Here is a 21850-nt window from a genome sequence, read left to right as displayed (position 1 = left end):
TTAAAACTTATGAAGAATGATGGAAGATTAGTTGCTCAATTGGATATACAAGTGTTATAGAGAGTCTAATGCATGCATTCAATGCACAAGACCGAACATAGTATTTGGAATTAATAAGTTTTGGAGGAATACTAGTAATTCGAACAAAGACCATTTGAAGGCCATTGGATGAGTTCTTGGATATTTAAAGAAAACCAAGAACGTAGGGCTAAATATACTAAATTTCTGGCTATATTAAAAGGATTTATCAGTGCTAATTGGATATATAGGACGAGTGTAAGTAAATCTACTTTGTGTTGGGTATTTACTCTTGGAATGATATTATTTCTCGAAAATCAAAGAAATAGATATGTATAATACACTCAACTATGAAATCTAAATATATAGCATTATCAGAAACCGGGAAAGAAGGTGAGTGACTTAGAGATCTACTTTATAAGACACTTTTGGGACCAAAGAATATATCTTCAATATCTATCATGTGTGATAGTCAAGCCACATTGGCAAAGGCATACAATTAGGTATACAATAGAAAGTCTAAGTACATGAGTCTTAGATATGACTACATAAGGAAATTAGTCAAGAATTGAATAATTTCCCTAAATTATGTTAAGTCAATCGAGAACTTAGTGGATCTTTTAACTAAACATCTAAATAGAGATATAGCAACATCTACTTTGAATAGAATGATATTAAAACTTTTAAACTAATATATCTATTAATGATGGCAACCCTATCTGTCTTTACTTAACAAGTAATCCAAGAGTTCAAAGGGTAACAACTAATCATTCGATATGTGGATAATTTCAGCATTATAAAATCCGCAATAACCCTATCCTATTTAAATAATGTTGACTGTTACTGAAGTGAGGGTTGAGTTTAAATCTCTTAATGATGTTCAAAACTAAGTACAAGTATCTCTAAAGATAACAAAGATACTGAAAGAACTTCACCTAAATAAACTTTGAGGTGGTACCGCCTCAATAGAGAGTTAGAGTTTTTTCTCTTAAAAGTTTGTTGAAAATGATGAACGTAAGGTGATATTAGCTCTAAGTGAGATCGAGGAACTCGAGAATGCGTGATACTTGTGTGTATTTTTAACGGTATTGTCAAATGAAATAATTGATTCAAAACTTTATGCTACCTTTAATTTCGACTCTACTCTGTGGAGTTACACTATGGTTATATTCAAATCGAATCCTTAAGTATGAGTATCGTGTATTTTGAATATGAAATTTATTGAATATTGAACAAGTGGAGGATAGTTGATATTATTGTTCAAAAATTAATAAAATAGTATTTGGAATGAAAATTGATCCTGAAGCCCAAGACATAAGCCTATGTGACCGCCTTGGCATGTGTGGCTTGCGGTCCGCATGGTGATTTTCTATGTGATCGTATAGGACTGCTCTTATGTTGTCACATAGAACAATTAACTAGCCATTAATGCCCCTTTTTGTTTGATTTTTTTTTATAGCTTTTGAAGTGAGTCCTGCAACTTTTCGTATAGCATTGATTGATGCCTATAAATAGGTGGTCGATAATAAATACAAAATATATAGAAACACTTGAGATCAAATCCTCATCCCAAAAAAGTATAGAATTTTGATTTTTTCTGCATATTCAAAATCTTCTTTTATGTTTTTGAGTTTTGAAAGAATTTCACTAGTGTTTAAGTGTTATTCATTTTAAATGCTTGATAAATCCTGCAAACCTTTTGTCAAGAGTCTCTTTAAGCACCAAAATTAAATTCAAGAGAGGACAAATATCATTTGAAGACAATGATTACGTATTTAAACCTTCAATTTCATTTTTTCATCTTATTTTTCTTTGTTTCTTCTCTATCTCCTTTGGTGTGAATTATTATTCCAACATTTATTCTTGTTCCATGGCTTCTCCAGCAGTTGTAGCAACCTCTTGTTGCACCAATGAATTATCAGGCAACAACATTAGTCATGGTTACACTTCTAATCTTCTCATCTTTTCTCTCTATTCTCTCTAGATTCTAGCAATCAATATTGAGACCTTGAAGTTACTAGAAATTCTGCAAAGTAAATGTTGATCAGTGACTTCAGCCACCATAATTAAGGAGTAGTCGATTTGATTTGGTTGCCGACTCAACTATTGGAATTTTGAGGTTGAGTGATACTATTTCACCAATTGTGTAGATTTTGGTAGGGTTTTAGTAAAGTAAGATAAAAGTTATCCTTTCTTACTTTATTGTGAATAGAGGAATAGCATTAGAGAGGAGAGGGGGATTGAGTGCTCTACTCAATACGTGCGTTGTTCACTATCTTACTTTTGTATTTGCTGGAGGTCAGGTCCATACTCCCTCCTTTTATATGTTTGTTCCCTATTATGATATAAAATAAGCCACACTCTTGAACTTTCCTTTGAGAGAGAGAGAGAGAAGTTAAGTGCCATGTTAGTATTTTTATGTCTCCATCTATTTTATTCTAGCTCGATAAAGACAAAGTGAATTGAGACGTTTTAGAAAATAAAGTCATGGGTTGCCATGTGGGATAACCTGACCACAGACATTAAAGTAAAAAGGTGGAATTGGTTGGAACTCGGAATTCAAGTCTACAATTTTCCTCAACCTTCATTAACTCCCCGCAAGTGAGCTAAACTTCTCTTAAACAAAATGAGAGAAAAGATGGCATAAAGTATTGAAGTTCGTATGGAACACTACATTAAAATTGGAAATGACATTCAACCATGGTTTTGACTAGAAAAGTCTTAAAAAAATTGACACTTGATGGTGAATAATAATGATCTCATCCACTATAATTGAGATTGAAACCATGAGAGTGCAGCAAAATGCAAACTTTGAAATATGAAACAGCAAGATGATTCAAATATGAAGATCTTGGAAATCATTTTTTCAAGCAAGAATTTTAAACTGAAATTAAGTTCAATCAAGTTGTAAAATCTTTCAGGACTTATCCGTATTTACTTTAGGAGCTTGAGATCTCACACCATTTTAACTTGACCGCATTTTGTTTTTGTTTTTAAATTTTTAACTTCAACGATAATTTGTCTCGTCACATTGGGTAGTACAATTATGCTATATGTATATTTTTTTCCATATCATGGTTGACATTGATCACGTGACGACATAAGATTGGACAATTTTAAAAAAACACAGTTTTTGCCTAACACTTTTTGAATTCCCACAAAATGTACACCAAATGGAACCCATAAAATGTATGCTTAGAGTAATTCTTGGATAATAAGTCTGGAAGTGGCATTAAATGATAACCTTTTCCGTGCAAGTCCCAATGCACTGAACAGAGAACCAGATTCTTGTGGCAACGAACACTTTTGAGCAAAAGGCTTGCACGTCTTGAATCTGCAGCAATTCGCTCATTTTCCTGATAAATTTTTGTACCTATTGAACTTTTGTCAAATTCATGATCCCACACAATATTGTTTAGTTGTTCTCACTTTGTTATTGGCCGATATAGTAATGCAAACCTATGTTGTAATGCCATATTTGGCAGAGCTTATTTACTTAAAATCATTTTCTACCAACATTTTATGAGACATAACAATATTTTCTCACTTTTTAATCACATATTCTAAAAAAATTATTTTTCACTTAGAAAAAATTTCTTCCAAACAAATGCTTAGTATTTTTTTTTATTTTTTATTTTTTATATGAACTCTCCCTTATGTGGTCTTTTGTAATTTAGACCTATATCTAACATATTTGTTCTCATCATATTGATCTCGTGCTCATGTTCACTAGCTCTAGTCGACCATTTTACATTGGCGTATTTTGTCAAGCTATAAACGTGGATAATCCACTATGCATTCACTATTTTTGTGTACAATAACTTCCTAAACTCGACTTTGTCCCAAATTTTTAAATATGTTTTTAAAATTTTGTTTCAAGGTGCACATTGTGCGTACATTTACTAATCTAAATTCAATGAAATTGGAAGAACATGGATAAGATTATTATTTATTAGTCGATGGGATCACCAATCCATTATCTTTTGGAAAGAAAATAAAAAATGCCCGTCTTTTTAACCTCCTTTTTCCTTTCTCTACTTTTAAGGTGAAAACTCATTTATTAAATGAAATTTCTCTCGATATTTATATCTTAATATTCCATGAATAATTTTTTTTTACATAAAAAAAATTTGGAAAAAAAAATAATTCTATTTTCAAGAAATTTACGATTAGTTAAACACAAATAAGTACTTTGCTATTCTATTATGTTCATTACTAATTAAGGATGAAAATTGCTTTGTTCTTATCTCTATTCTATAGGACGGGATGGAGAACGTAGTTCATGTCTCAAACCCACCACGACTCTTACATTTTTACTTTTTAATTAGTTAATATATTTTTCAATTTAAAGCTTATGTGTGTATATATATATATGTATATATATATATATACATATATATATATATATATACATATACATATACATACATATATATATATACATACATATATCTATACATATACATATATATATATATATACATATATATATATGTGTGTATATATATATATATGCCTTATTTCCGAATTTTTTGAAGAAATTAGGACAGAATGACTATCCTGACCCTTTCTGTACCATTCAAGTAGCAGAATTTACTGATAATTGAAATATTCAGAGCTGGTACATTTAAATTTAAATAACTTAAAATCTAAAAAATATTAATTGAACATGTTTTGTAACTTGAGAAAGTACGGAAGAGGAACAAGGAGCAAGTAACATCTGGTTTGGCAGTTCCCTGTGGTGCAGTTTTGGAATATAAGAAATGTTAACAGAAAGCTTCATAACTCATAAAGCAGTACACACAGAGACAGCAAATGGACAAAGTGCTCTTCAAAGTGGAAAGTCGATGCAAGTGCTTTCGCTCCCTTAAATTTTCCAAACCTCATATATATATTCAATCAAATTGACTTCATCTTTATCCATCTCTCTCTCATCAATCACTTTTTTTGCTTTTTTCTGCTTTCAATTCTTTTACAGCTTTTCACTTTTCTTTCTTGAGAAACCCAGACTGGTTTTTTCGATCTTACCGTCGAGTCATTTGGTGAAAACCCATTTGGAATTTGAGTCTAAATTTTGGGTGGTAAAACTGAGTTTTAGAAATGGCTGATCCAAAACCTGAGGAAATAAGTCAACCTCCAATGGACCAACTTCAAGGCTTAAGAGTATTGTATAGATTCTAATCCTTCTTGGGCTATGTTTTATTTTCTGTTTAATAGTGCATAATTAATTAATTAATTATTATTATTATTATTATTATTTTATTATTTTATTATTTTATTTTTTTTTGGTTCATGAGTTTTCAAACGGGGTTAGCTGAATTTTTGGCTGTGAAAACAGGGGACGCAATAGCACTGGAATTTCAACACTATACAGCTGTGATGATTCCTTCCTTTCTCGTTCCTTTGATGAGTGGAACTGATGTGAGCTAATTAATATTTTCTTGTATTTATGTAACTCGATTCTAAAAGATTGTTGATTAAGGAAAAAAAGACTTCTTTAGTTATTCATAATTCTTATTTAAAGTCATCTGCATTCTTAAAATCTTCATCTTTAAGCAATCGATTCACTCAAGCAGTGTAAATTTCATTGCCAAGCAGCTAATGGTGTTGATTAATTCTTACATTCTTTTATTATTTTATTTTTTGGGTTTATATTATGGTTGTAATCAGGGTGATAAAGTGAGGGTAGTGCAAACTCTGCTGTTTGTGGAGGGAATAAACACTGTTACAAACACTATTCAGAAGAAGATTGCTGACAGTACTGTACCAACACTTTCTCGATCGAGATTGTCGTATCGGGTTTGTCTAGTACGGTTTACTTGGCTAGCGTGATTTCAGGCTATTGCGTCAGCCCGATGATTTATCCAGTACGCACCCGAAGGGGAGCTAAAAAAAAAAAAAAAGGATTGCCGACAAAAACTATTCAGAACAAGATTGCCGACAGTAACATGGGCGGACCCAAGGGGGTTGGGGGGGAGGGGGGGTTCACACTTTTGAATTTTTTATTATTATTATTATTTTTTGGTGTGGATAAATCCTGTTTGATATCAATTGAAATTTAAATTTTAATCTAAATCAAAGTCAACAATTAATTTTAATAATATATTTTATGGAATCTTTAACTTTTTAAATTTACTCAAAATACACTAAAAATCTGATTTTAACCTCCACCAAACTAGGACAAAATCACAATAAATTTAATTTTTTATTTTTCTCTTACTCTATCTTACACACTCTCTCACACCTTTTATCAAAATTTTAACCCTTATAATTTTCTAAAATTTTTCTATAAAAAATTTTCTACAAATTTTCACTTTCCAATCAAATATTCAAATTAATTAGAACTTAAATTTGCATTTCCCCTATCCTATTTGTGTACATAGAATATGTTTGAACTAATTATATCTAATTTAACTTATATTTAACAAATTGTATTTATTTGATTGAATATTGGTTATATGTTTTTCCTTTTGATCACTCGAATTGATTATTTTTATTAAATATACTATAATTTTTTTTTTGTAATGAGCAAAATATTAATGAAGAAATGTTTTTTAAATGTAAATCTGCATTTTCTTGGATCGAGTATAAATCGTTCAAAAATCAAAAATAAAGTATTCAATTGATATAGAATTTGATTGTGCCCCATAACTAAAAACTTCTGCATTTGCCAGTTATTGGAGGTTCATGGGCATTCATTGTACCTACAATTTCAATAATTCACTATTCTTCCTTGGGAAGAATCCCCGACCCTCATTTCGTAAGTCCTGCAATATGTTGTAAATTATTAGTCATGCAATTTTTGAAAGTGATTCTCTTTGCTATTTTAATGAACTCTTGACATTCATTGACTTGTAAGTTGGAATGGTATATTTTCCAATTTGTGCATTCTACAACATTAAATTAACAATGTAAATGAACCTTCTATAGTACTCTAATTGTGGCATTCTTTGAGCTTTTCATCACATTTCCCCGACCATTGTTACATGGTTTCCCAAATTAGAATTCATGTGTAAATAATACTAGGCCATAATCGCAGCATCTTTTTCTTCATCAATATCGTCTAGCTGCTCTAGCATTGTGTAATCTACTAATACAAAGATGGAAAATATGTTTATTTTTATCCCCAAAAAGGCGACAAGGATGACATGAGTATTTCGTGATTGCATATCCTGATATCCATTTTCCTAATAGTTGCAGTTAAGAGGATACTTGTTAAGGTGGAAATCACTTTAAGAATCATTCCCGGTTTATGTTCAGGATATAGCAGCATATCCCGTAAGAGCTTAGAATGTACGAAAATAAAATTACGATTAATGGTTATGTTTCTTCACACTTGTTTATCTAATGCTGGAAACACTGATGATGTATTGTTTCCAACTTATATCAGTACGATGCGTGCAATACAGGGTGCACTCATAGTAGCATCTAGCGTTCAGATTATTATGGGATATAGTCAGCTGTGGGCTATTTTATCCAGCTGCATGTTTTACCTTTTTAAATTTTTTGTTTGTACTTATTTTAGAAAAGTAACTTTATGGCCCCTGAGAATCGCATAAAAAGTTTCTTGTGTCTTCAGGTTTTTCAGTCCACTTGGAATGGCTCCAATAATTGCTGGACATATTGTTTTCAAATGACCTTCAAGACGATAATGTAAACTATTTATTAATTATTAGTCGACGATTGCGATATGACTGAACAATAAATCAATACCAAATTGTAACGATCCGATCCAAGAAGAAGTTGGACCATTTGAAGCAACCAATTAAATTGTATTGCTCATGGGCCATGTTTTCACCTACTTGGATGGCTAGCTAGTTTTGAGGCTCACACTATTATCCACTTATATGTTATTGGACCTTGACCCATTACTGAAAACCTAACTTACCATATTTTGTGACTTGATCCAATCAATAATCTTTGGTCTTCAAACCACTTTGAAGAACAAGACTTGGTGTCTCTTTTTCTCCTCCCTACGTGATCTCTCTCGGCCTCACCACCTTCACCTTCTATCATTTTCTTTAGTGCATATATTTTGGTGATATTTCTCCCATTTGTGGTGTTCTCTAAGTGGCAAAAGGCTTAGCAACTATAGGTGAAACCTTTGTGGTGTTCTTGGGTCGTTTGCTTTTGTATTAATTCGGATTTTAGTAAACTGAGCCTATATATCACCTTAGTGGTGGATGATTTCTCTCCCTTACATCTAGTATCAGAGCCTAGGGCTTTAATCTCTGTTAAAACAGTCCAAAATTGAGAGAGAGAGGCGGCATTTTTTCAAACTGACCGAACCTCAATCCTTCAATTACTCCCATAACTAGCTAGGGATGTCAAAAGGGCCGAGCCAGTCGTCGGCTCGTCGAAATAGGGCTCGTGGGCGGCTCAGGTTTGTAAAATCACAAGCCCAAACGTGAGCCAAGCGGGCCTCGCCGGGAGGCGAGCCGAGCTTAAATACGAGCCACTCGTGGGCAAGACGTCTTGGTCACTGAAATTTTTTCAGTGACCATTTTATTTTATTTTTATTTTTTTCCCTTCTACTATGAATATCCTTTAACTCCCCCTTTTTTCATATCAATTACTCAATCACATATTTCAACTCTCTCAACTCTCTTATCGAGTTTTTACTCTCTTGTGCTGCAAAATATACAATATCGATTCAATTTTTACAGTTTATTAGTTACAATTTCAATTCATCCAATTTTCAATTCTCACAATCTCACTACATTTATATTTTTCTAGTTATTATATTTGGATTTCATCATAAACAATCAAACAAATGGACCAACGCTCATTTGTTGAGAGCTAATTCGATATGGGATGTGGGCCACATCACGACGAATCACCTAGGAAGCCGCAAAGTCAAGTTCCAAATGAATTTGCCGGTCTAAATGTCACAGCCATACCCAAAGATGTTCACATTCATTATCAGAGAAGCCACGATCCAATTGATTTGGATGATATTAACGTATACGAAGCACATGAGGACGAAGATGTCGAATTAAACATCCCAGATGTAAGGGGAAAGCCAAAGTGCAAAAAAAAAAAAGTAAAATGTTGGGATCACTTTAAATTGATTTCAATGGGAAAAGTTATCGACGACCTTGCAGAATCTAAAGCAGTATATAAATACTGTCAACAAAGATTGGCATGGTAAAAAGAAATCGGTACCACCCATCTCAACCGCCACTATAAAGTATGTGCGGCTAGACATGGATTTCTTCCAGCTGGTTAAACACAATTACAATTTGACAATCCAAGCGTCGGTTCTATGACTTCACCCCTATCCACGTGGGTGTATTCGGAGGATAATACTATAACCGAAATGATGAAATTTGTTGCCGTCACTGAGTTGCCTCTGACTATTGCAGACAACCAACATTTCGTCTCGTTCGTGAAAGAATATCTGCAACCAAGGTACATTGGGGTAAGTCGAAACACTCTTCGTGCCGATACAATACAATATTTCAATAATTCAAAACAACAATTAATTACGAATTTGCAACAATATGGGAGTGTTATATCTTTAACTTATGATATATGGGAAGGGGTTAATAAAAGAGCATATATAGCTGCAACCGTACACTATATAGACCCACTTTGGTGCATGCATAAGAAATTTATTGCTTTTATAATTATTGAGTTTCTTCACAATGCTAATAATATATATAATGTTATTATCAATATTGTTAGAGAATATAATTGCAAGACTAAAATTCGATCTTTTACTTTTGATAATGCTAGTGCTAATAAGGTAGTCGTCGATAAATTGTATAGGACACTTCAACCTGATTTTGGTAGGTATTTGTTTCATATTCGTTGTGTGTGTCATATCTTGAATTTAATTTTGCAAGATGACTTAAAATATATAAAGGATGAACTTCAAAAGATTAGGAATGCATTAGTATATATTACGATCTCTCCTAATAGAAAACAAGCATTTGAAGATTTTTGTGCCGAACTAGGGGTGACGACTGCTAAAACATTTGTTAACGACGTAGGCCATAGATGGAACTCTACTTACTTGCTATTAAAGTCATGTGAAGGTTTCGAAAATTTAATAACTGACTTTTATAATAATAGACACGTTAGAATTGATGACGATGGTATGTTAAATGAATCCGATTGGATTTTAGCTTTGAAAGTTAAACGATTTTTGACATCTTTTTATGAGACCACAAAGATTTTATCCGACAAGTTGTATGGTGCTTGAACGCCTTTATATAATTGCAAGAACATTTCATAAATATAAAAATGATCCTGCTTTTAGTGAAATTATAATTGCTGTGGAATTAAAGTTTAGAAAATATTGAGAAGAACTGCTTATATTATTTCTTTTAGCATGCGCAATGAACCCCCGATATAATATTTCGAGAACTAAATACGTAATTGATCAAATCAATAAAGTTTTAATACTTGATACACCTATCATCTATAAGAATTTAGAGCAAACATTATATGGAATGTATGATTCATATGCGGAAAGAATGAGTGCGAATGTTAGTCGAGTACTCTCTGTACCTACTCTTTCGGTTGAAATTGAAGAAAATGATGTCGAAATAATAAATTTATTTCAAGGTATTAATACATTTATATATGATGCCACTGCAATGTATTCATCTAGTGTCATGTCGTCTACATTTGCATCTCATCAAATATCGGTCGAAACTCAAAATGCGAAGCCTTTTGAATTAATTGATTACTTCAATTATAATATGCCAACAGACAGAACAATTAAAAAAAGTTTAGAAGAAGTAATTGAATTCTGGGGAAAGTATGAAAGATATTAGCCAATTATTTTTGCAAGTGCGAAAGTTCTGCTGACACTTCTGGTTAGTACTATTGTTTCGGAGTCTGCTTTTAGTGCAAGTAAAAGGATTTTGACCGATATCAGTAGCCAACTGAAAGAAGATATTTTGGAAGCGTTAATGTGTGTGAAGGATTGTCAGGACGCTCATTTTCGACTACAAGATAAATACGCTGAGATTGCATGCCGTCAGGTAAGTGATATTTGATTTAATTATATTAATAAAAATATCTTTATTTTTTATTCGTTAAATTTAATTTTCTTTAAAAAATTGTACACGTTACGACAAGTTGTTCATGTTAACGTGTACAATTTTTAACTCTGCATACTTAAAATTGATGTAGCCGGTCCTCAACCCGGATAAAGGAGGAGAATTTACATTTTATCTACTTTAAAAAGAAATAAAAAAATATTTTTTGTAAATATATTTCAAAAAATAATCCGACTTTATTATATAAATATCTTATATTTTATAAAAAATATTACAATATGATATAAATATAAAAAAGTGTTTTCATTAAATTATATGTATTCTTTTAACACATTTTTTTAAAAGTGTTTTCATTACATTATTTCATTTATTTGTATTTTTCTCTTAAAAAAAAAAACAAGCCCACTAGTCATAGCTCGGCTCGGCCCACGAGCTCCAACCTCGCCTAAAATCAACGACCCGAGCTCGTGAGGTTAAGGGTCGAGCCGAGTGCCACCACTACAACCAGCAAGTCGAGGCGCCCTTTGTGAGGTAGCGCATGGTGGTGGTGGTCAGCGATGGCGCGTGGAAGGCCCTGCAGCGTGATTTTTTCTGCCATTTCGTTTATTTCATTCTCCTGAACGTTGTTTGATTTAGTATTTCAGGTTGCACAGAAAAAATTGGACGATTTTGCCCCCAACTTAATCTGCATTTGTTGCTGAACGGAATTGTTATATTTGTTGAATTTTCAGGGCGAATAGTGGTGGCTTTAAAGCAGCAAATTTGCATCTCTCCACGTTACGAACTCGGATAGGTCCGCTCTGGTAAATTGGCTGAAACCTTTATATTTTTGCACTAGCAGATCATTGTGTGGGGGTGATCATTAGGTTTGGGGGTTGCCATTACTTGGCAACTATTGCTTGTGCTAGAAATTAGAGTTACGTGCTCTTAATTATTTGATTGAGTACTTGTCTTTTAGTTAAATCAGTCTTTAATTCTTAGTGATATAATTGCCGTGAAATTGATTATCTATCAGATCTAGTTTTCTGTTACATTGTTATTTTCACTACTTATTAATTCCATTAGAATTACCATGAACTTACACATTTTGAACATTCCCTTGATCTAAGACCACGAGTCTTACGAAATCCTAGGAATTTAAAGCAGCGTATTTTATCTATGACCCTAGGACTATTTTGTGTGGTTTGATTGTGTTTTGTGCACTCTTTGACTATTGTGTAAAGATGACAACCCACAACTTTAATTTGAGGATTTTTAATGGAAAGGGTGACTTTTCTATTTGGCAACAAAAAATGAAGGGTATTTTAATCCAACAAAAACTTTCAAGGATATTGAAGGCAATTTTTCAACTGATTTTTCAAAAGAACAAAGAGAAGAAGCCGATGAGCTTGCTTACACCTCAATCATTTTACACTTGTCTAACGTCGTTTTAAGAAAGGTGAGTAAACTGAAAACCTCCAAAGAACTTTGGAAAAAATTGGAAGACTTGTATTTGCTTAAATCTACACCAAATAATCTTTACTTGCTCGAACATTTTTTCAGTTTTAAAATGAATACTTCAAAAGATCTCGATGACAATTTAGACGTGTTTAACAAGTTGGTACAAGATATAGTTAATTGTGATGAGGCTGTGTCCGAAACTTATAAGACTATAATTTTGCTCAATGCGATCCCTGATTCCTATACGGAATTTAAGAATGCCATTAAGTATGACAGAGATAAGTTGACACCTGAAATTGTCATAGATTTCCTTAGGAGTAAAGTGATGGAAATTAGGGCTAAAAAACACGATAAGAGGAACAGTGAGTTACATATGATACGAGGTAGAACTCAATTGAGGTAAAATAGCCATGATGGATATCAAAGTGGTGGCGAGTCAAGTGGTAATGGAAAAAGAAGGGCAATGGTAGGCCTAGATCAAAATCTAGGATGAAGGCTAGAAAATGTTATGGCCGTGGAAATACATGGCATTTTATAAAAGATTGCCATAAAGAAAATGGTAAGTTAAAGACTAAGGAGAGAGATGAGGTAAATGTGTTATCCTCTACACCTGAGATAGATAACGGTGAGGTCTATACGCTTACAAGTTCAGTTGCATGCACCACTGAATTGAATCTAACTGTTAATTCCAGTATGCCTGAGTGGATAATTGATTCTGGTGCATTGTTTCATGTGAGGTCTGAAAAGAATTGGTTTTATAACCTACATGAATCTAATGTTGAGCATGTTGTACTGTGTGATACCTTTGCCTATACTATTGCTGGAATTGGTGACATAAATGTAAGGTTTGACACGGGCTTTGTGTACACGTTAAAAGATATTAGATATATTCCTGAATAGTCTAGGAATTTGATTTCAATAAGGAGATTTGAAAAGGATGACTTCACTAGTAAAATTGGAAATGGTATGCTAAAAATGATTAAGGGTGATTTAGTTTCCACAAAGGGAACTAAGAAAAATGATATCTATATCACTACTGGGGAAGTGATTAGAAGTTTGAACCCCTCTATCTGTTCTGCCAAGATTGATCGCATACACACATGACATAATAGACTTGCACACGTAGACATTAAGGGACTTAAACTACTTAATGAAAAAGGTGCATTTGGTAATGATTGTGTGTCAGATTTGTCATTTTGTGATCACCATGTGCTTGGTAAGTATCATAAAACTTCATTCTCCATGAGTGTTCATAAAGCTAAAGACATGCATGAATATGTGCTTTCTGATCTGTGGGGTCCTGTTAGTAATCCCACATTAGGTGGGAATATGTATTTCCTGTCTATTGTCGATGATTATACTAGGAAAGTGTGGGTCTATCTATTAAAAGATAAATCTGAGACTTTCCATAACTTCAATAATTGGAAGAGACAAGTGGAAAATCAAAATTTTAAGGACAGATAATGGCCTAGAGTTTCGCAACATGGAATTTGATAATATGTGTAAAGAAAATGACATAACTAGATATAAGACTGTTCCTTACACTCCTTAGCAAAACGGGGTAGTTGAAATGATGAATAGAACCATACTTTATAGAGTGCGTTGCATGATGTTAAGTTCTGGTTTCCCCAAATCTTTTTGGGGTGAGACTGTTATGACTGCTTGTCATTTAATTAATTTGACTCCATCCGCTGCATTGAATGGTGACTCTCCGCATGAGAAATGGTTGGATAAACTGAGTGATTATTCTATGCTTAGAACATTTGGCTGTGTTGCATTTTCTCATCAAAGCGAGGGAAAACTAAAACCTAGAGCTAGAAAGTGCATCTTTCTAGGGTATGCCAAGGGTGTTAAGGTATACAGATTATGGGATAGAAGTCAAAAGGGGATTAAGATCATCGTGAGTAGGGATGTCACATTTAGCGAGAATGAGATGCCGTGTATTAAAGGAAAAATCGAACCTGTGGGTGAAACTGAACCAAGAGAGAGAGATCGGTTTAAGGTGGAGTTAGGAAAACTTAATACACCTACCCCTATCACTCCTTATTAGGTGGAGATTCCAGTTCAGGAACTTGAAGTGGAGAATGGTAACGAAGTAGTGATAAAAGAATACCCCGAGGAAGAAAATCCCTTAACTAATTATAATCTAGCTAGGGATAGAGAGAGGAGACAAATGAGAGAACCTAGAAGGTTTGGTTTTGAATCTGAATTAGCTTTCGCCCATGCTAGTTATGAAGAACTACCTGATAAAGAGTTAAAAACCTTTGAAGAGGCGATAGGTAGTGATTAATCTAAGGAGTGACTTAAGGCAATAAAAGAAAAGATGAGTTCTCTAGAAAAGAATCAGACTTGGGAACTAGTACCTAGGCCTAAGAACAAATCGATCATTGATTGCAAATGTGCCTTTAAGGTTAAGGAAGGTATTAGTAGCTCAGAACCCTTAAGGTTTAAAGTTATGTTAGTGGCTAAAGGTTACACACAGAAGGAGGGCATTGATTGTAATGAGATTTTTCACTAGTTGTTAAGTACACCACTATTAGGGTGATGCTTGCCTTGGTTGCATATTTTGACCGAAAACTTGAACAACTTGATATAAAAACTATTTTTCTACATGGTGAGCTTGACGAACAAATCTTCATAAATCAATTAAAAGGTTTTAAGGATAAGTCAAAACCTAATTATGTGTGTTTTCTGAGAAGATCCTTGTATGGCTTAAAACAATCTCTTAGACGGTGGTACAAGATGTTTGATTCCTTTGTATTCACTATAGGATTCCAAAGAAGTAAATTCGATCACTGCTTGTATTTTCAACATAATGAGACTGACGATAATTATCTATTTTTGTTGCTCTATGTGGACGACATGCTCTTAATTGGTTTTTCCTCTAAGTGGATAATAATATAAAAGCAAAACTAAGTGGTGAATTTGACATGAAAGACTTAGGTAAGGCTAAGAGAATCCTAGGCATGGAAATAGAAAGAGATAGGTCAAATTCCGTCCTGTTCTTGCATCAGTCTTCATACATATCTAAAGTATTGAAGAAATTTAATATGAGTGATTACAAACCTGTCACGTTGCCTCTTGCTAATCATTTTGTTTTATCGAAAGAACAATTTCTTTGCAATGAGCGTGAAGTAAAAATATATGAGTAGAGTGTCTTACTCTAATGTGATTGGTTCCATAATGTATTTGATGGTTAGCACTAGACCAGATTTTAGTTTTGCTATTAGTACTCTCAGTAGGTACATTGCTAATCCAAGCGCTGAACACCGGGAAGCATTGAAATGGCTATTAAGGTACTTAAAGGGTACGAGTGACGTAGGTTTAAATTTTAGTGCTAATAAAGAAGGTGTAAAATCGAAGGATTTTGTAGATGCTAATTATGCAGGAAATAGGGATGGTAGGAAATAGACTCGTCTTACGTGTTTACCTTATCTAATTCATGTGTTAGTTGAAAATCACAATTACAACACGTTGTTGCACTATCCACTACAGAATTAAAATATATTGCCACCACTGAAGCTATAAAAGAAGCTCTATGGCTTAGAGGCCTACTCTATGGACTATGTGTCTTGAATGATTATGTGGTAGTGTATTCTAATAGTTAGTCATCTATACATTTATGCAAAAACCCCATTTTTCACGAGCGCACTAAACACATTGATGTTAGACTCCACTTCATTAGAGATATAGGAACTTAAGAGGTGGTAATACTTGAAAAGGCCCACACACATTACAACCCTTCCAATATGGGCACGAAGGTGCTGCCACTGGCAAAGTTTAGAAGTTGCAAGAAACTTCTAAATATTGGTGCTAGTAAATGATTTCCAATTTTATTGGTTTTTTGTTAGAGGTGTCACTAATGGGAAACATTTTTTTTCGCAAGTTTTTTGACACCAAAGTGAAGGTTGTTGGACATATTGTTGTCAAATGACCTCCCGGGCAATGATGTAAATCGTTTATTAATTATCAGTTGACGATTGCGATATGACTGAGCAATAAATCAATACCAAATTGTAACGATTTGACCTAAGAAGAGATTAGACCATTTGAAGCAACAAATTAAATTATGTTGCTCATGGGCCATGTTTTCATCTACTTGGATGGCTAGCTAGTTTTGAGGCCTACACTATTGTCCACTTATATGTTATTAGACCTTGACCCATTACCTAAAACTTAACTTACCATATTTTGTGACTTGACCCAATATATATTCTTTGGTCTTCACGCTACTTTGGAGAACAAGACTTGTTGTCTCTTTTTCTCCTCCCTGCATGATCTTTCTCGGCCTCACCACCTTCAACTTTTGCCATTTTCTTTAGTGCATATATCTTGGTGATATTTCTACCCTCTGTGGTGTTCTCTAAGTGGCAAAAGGCTTAGCAACCATAGGTGAAACCTTTGTGGTGTTCTTGGGTCGTTTGCTTTGGTATTGATTCGGATTTTGGTAAACTGAGCCTGTATATCGCCTTGGTAGTTGATGATTTCTCTCCCTTACAATTGCACTCGTTTGTTTTGGTCTACTTGATAGAGGATTCCCTTTGGTAAATGCTGAACACAATTGCTTTTAATTTATTCATATTCTTTCTTTTTTATGCGTTAACTGCCTCCCTTAATTGCATATTGTTATCTTTATGTGCTTTGATCAGGTTGGACGATGTGTGGAGATTGGCATTCTGATGCTCATCTTATTTGTTGCTTTCTCTCAAGTTTCATGATCTTTGATATATTTTTGTGTCTTTAAAATTTTTTTTGAGGCATAGATATAAAAGCTACAATATGCTTTAGTTGAGGAGTTTATGCGTTGCCAATACTTAATGCACTTGGATATTTGTTAAAGAACAGCAAAAAAATGTCTTATCCTTTCCCCTAGAATCTCATATCAGACTTCCATAAGGAAACCGTACAAAATTAATAGTATGAATATTTATCTAAAATCTTGTCAATTTTGTTGCACAGTACCTAAAGCACTTCCAATTGAAACAACTACCTGTATTGGAGAGATTTGCTTTTCTCATCTCAGTTACAGTTATCTAGACTTACGTACACCTCCTTACAGCAAGTGATACTTACAAGCATCGTTCAAAATTAACTCAAAAGAATTGTCGGACTAATAGAGCAAACCTCATCTCGATTGCACCATGGTTGGTTCAATTTCACATTCTTTGTTGTGAATCATTATGGTCGCATGCATCCAAAAGCAAATTGTATATCCAACAAAATTATAAACATTTCACGCAATCTTTGATCACCGTGAAATATCATTTCCAGTAGGATCAAAATCCCGTGCCCTCTTGAGTAGGGTGTACCTACCGTTGATGCTGGAGATTCATTTGGAATGATGACTGCTGTACTAGTCTCCACAATTGAGGTAAAACCTAATGCATTTTTGGAAATTTCGGACTAAGTAAAAGTCTTAGTGGTTTTAACTGATTTTTTTGGGGCTGAAGTCAACTGGAGCATATAAGGCAATATCTCGATTAGCAAGTGCTACTCCTCCTCCTGCTCATATGCGCTTAGCCGTGGAATTGGTTGGCAGGTCTAAAAGAGAGAGAGAGAGAGAGAGAAGTAGATTTTTTCCATCAAACAATTTCTACATTTATTGAGATAATTTCAAGAACCTTTACTAAACTTTGTGTATGATTTAAAATCAGTGAGTAAATCTAAACTAGCTTAGCAGGATAGACTCATCTTTTTGAAAGTTCTAAGTTGAACAATTTCTCGTACCTAGGAGTTTGATGTGAAGTTAATAATATATTTTTCACTTGGATTCTAGTTTAGTTAAAACTTATAAAATCTTCTTTTATTTATAGGGCATTGGGATTCTTTTGGATGGATTGTTTGGGACAGTTACTGGATCTACTATTTCAATGTAAGTGTTTTTTTCCTAATTTGGTTTTGTATTAATTTTCTATGATGGTTGCTTGCTTAACAACCTTCACAACAGTAGGGAAAACATTGGTCTTCTTGGAAGTACTCGCGTTGGCAGCCGCAAGGTAATCTAAATTTCTTCTAGATTTATGATCTTCTTCTCAATGTTAGGTATGTATATGGTCAAATCTCTTAAGGAAACTGTATTCTTCACTTTCTTCTCACTTAAAATTTTGTACTTAAAACACGTGCAGGAAAATTTGGAGCATTGTTTGCATCAATACCTTTCACAATCTTTGCAGCCGTGTATTGTGTTATGTTTGGTCTTGTTGGTGGGTAAATGGATTCTACTTTGTTGTTTCTCTTAATTGTTTTCCATCGTTTCCAGCTTCTGTAGGGTTGTTGTTCTTGCAATTCACAAACATAAACTTGTTGAGAAACCTCTTCATCACTGGTGTTTCCCTCTTCCTAAGCGTATCTATCCTCGAGTATTTCAGGAAATATACCACCGTTGCTCTTTATAGTCCTGTACACACAAATGCTGAATGGATGAGTTGATCAACTTTTATACAAAAGCGTTGATGGATGGATTTCATTGAAGGATGGTCGAGGATAATTGTTAAGGAATAAATTCCACATTGGTTAATTATCAAAATTTAGACCTACATACCTACATGTGAGGGTTTGGACTAATCCTCTTACTAAAGTTGTCATTTTAAAGTGGAATTCCAAGTCTCGATGATGATGCATTATTTCAATCTTTTCTCTCATGTTCTCTTGGTGTGCAGTTGAATGATTTCCTCAACACCATCTTTTTATCCTCCCCAACTATTGCCCTACTTGTTGCTGTATTCCTGGACAACACACTTGACGTTAAAGATAGTGCTAGAGATCGAGGAATGTCGTGGTGGCCAAGTTCAGAACGTTCAAGGAAGACAATCGGAATGAAGAGTTTTACACCCTTCCGTTCAATCTCAATCGGTTCTTCCCTCCATCATGATACAATATCATTAGTGAAGACAAATCATAAGCTAAAAAAGGATCATGCTCAATTACTTATAGCTTGTTGCTATCCTATAGTATAGATAAGATTGAGCTGTAAGTCTGTATGTTTTGAATCATCCATGAATCGACAGATTAACCTCTTCTTTCAATATTTTTTCATTTATTTATATTAATTTAGCTTGGATTATTCAAGTTTAATCTAATAAACTAAGTCATCAATCTCTACTCCTACAGTGTCTGGTTCATTTCATAATTTGATGGGAGTTTTACGTGGGAGCCTGAAATAGACAGATAAAGCTGGGAACATGCAAAGCTACGAGTTACACACGAATTTTAAATAATTTCTGAAGAGTAATGAAGAACGTTTTTATTGCATTGATGTGAAGACTATACATATAAGATACAATATGAGTGTTGCTATTATAATGAACTGACAGCCAAGAAGATATTCCACACACAATAAAATTAGGAAAGCAACTACATAAAATATCGTTGACAGCAGTACCCAGCTTTACTCATGTCTACGTAGATTTACTTTTGTGCACTTGAACAAATCATTAGTCACTTGTGACCTTCTTCGATGGTGTGGAGGTGGCCGTGAACATTCCCATCAATCAATCATAAGTAATTCAAGAGATCTTCTTGGAATATGTGAAATAGAATATGCTTCTTATTAGTTTGCTTCAGACGCCTTCGTACAGCAAAGGTGGCACCTTATCTTTGACCCAATAGGTCGTCCTCCAAAAGGCATTGTTAGGACCTTCCTCTTCCTGCTCACGCTGATTCCCGGGCTCAGTTAACCATTAAAACTGAGTTCAACATCAAAACTGGAAGAACCCATACCGCCGGCGCTTCTTCTTCCTATGGTTGCTTTCTTCTCTTGCTTGGTTGATTCAATCCACACACTTAGGATGGATACCACTCGGGTAAGGTTCACAAAAACTCAAGCAGTTTGGGTGGAGAAGAAATCACGAAGAAGATGAAGGCAGAAGACACGGCTGGACACGGCAGTTTCTTTTTCCTCACGGCTTCAATTTTGGACGGTACCAACAAAGGCAAAAAACACCAATATATATAGTAAGTCAAGTGGCCAACATAAGGTAAGTCGGGATATGGTAAGTAGGCTCGACTAGGGTTAACTTCCAATGGAAAAAATCAACAAGCCACAAAGAATATTAGCCGTCCAATAGGTAAGGCAACGTTTGGTCGGTTCATCCATTATTCGATGTTGAATTATCGTTCAGTCATTTATGTCGACTGATAAAATTGGTTCTCATCATCACCCGGGGGTCGTTTGACAACATAATGTCTAACAACCTCCACCTTGGTGTCAAAGGACCTGCAAAGAAAAAACGTTTTTCCATTAGTGACACCTCTAACAGAAAAACCGATAAAATTGAAATCATTTACCTGTACCGATGTTTAGAAGCTCTTTGCAACTTCTAAACTTTACCAGTGGCAGCACTTTCGTGCCCATATATGAAGGATTGTACTGTGTGTGAATTTTTTCAAGTCTTACTACTTCTTGTGATATTATATCCCTAACGAAGTGTAACCTAACATCGATATGTTTAGTGCGTTCGTGAAAGACAGGATTCTTACACAAATGTATGGATGATTGACTATCAGAATACACAACCACATACTCATTCAAGACACTCTGTTCATGAAGTAGACCTCTAAGCCATAGAGCCTCTTTAATTGCTTCAGTGGTGGCAATATATTCTGACTATGTAGTGGATAGTGCAACTATGTGTTGTAACTGTGATTTCCAACTAACACACGAATTTGATAAGGTGAATACGTAAGAGGAAGTTGATTTCCTACCATCCCTATCTCCTGCATAGTCAGCATCTACAAAACCCTTTAATTTCACGCCTTCTTTATTAGCACTAAATTTTAGACCCACGTCACTTGTACCCTTCAAATATCTTAAAAGCCACTTTAATGCTTCCCAATGTTCAGGACCTGGATTAGACATGTACCTACTGAGAGTACTAATAGCGAATCCTAAGTCCGGTCTAGTGCAAACCATCAAATACATTATGGAACCAATCACATTTGAGTATGGAATTTTACTCATGTATTCCAATTCACGTTCATTGCAAGGAGCTTGTTCCTTAGATAGAACAAAATGATTTGCAAGAGGCAACGTGACAGGTTTGCAGTCACTCATATTAAACTTACTTTTGATATGTATGGGGACTGATGTAAGAATACGATGGAATTTGACCTATTTCGTTCTATTCCATGCCTAGAATCCTTTTAGCCTTTCCTAGGTCTTTCATGTCAAATTCTCCACTAAGATCTGCTTTTATATTGTCTATCCACTTAGGAGATGATCCAACTAAAAGCATGTCGTCCACATAGAGCAACAAAAACAAATAATTGTTATCAGTCTCGTTGTGTTGAAAGTATAGGCAGTGATCGAATTTACTTCTTTGAAATCCTATAGTGAGTACAAAGGAATCAAACCTCTTGTACCACTGTCTAGGTGATTGCTT

The 21850-nt window shown here is 34.2% G+C and overlaps 1 pseudogene; it reads left to right on the top strand.

Annotated features, from left to right (window-relative positions):
• The first annotated feature begins 5044 nt into the window (after nucleotides 1-5044).
• LOC111412825 lies at nucleotides 5045-19341 on the top strand (annotated as a pseudogene).
• Nucleotides 19342-21850: the final 2509 nt, after the last annotated feature.

The sequence above is a fragment of the Olea europaea genome, chromosome 16 (genome assembly GCF_002742605.1).
Source record: "Olea europaea var. sylvestris chromosome 16, O_europaea_v1, whole genome shotgun sequence".
Taxonomy (NCBI): domain Eukaryota; kingdom Viridiplantae; phylum Streptophyta; class Magnoliopsida; order Lamiales; family Oleaceae; genus Olea; species Olea europaea.
Note: the sequence above shows the minus strand (reverse complement) of the source record. Positions and strands in the feature narration are given on the sequence as shown.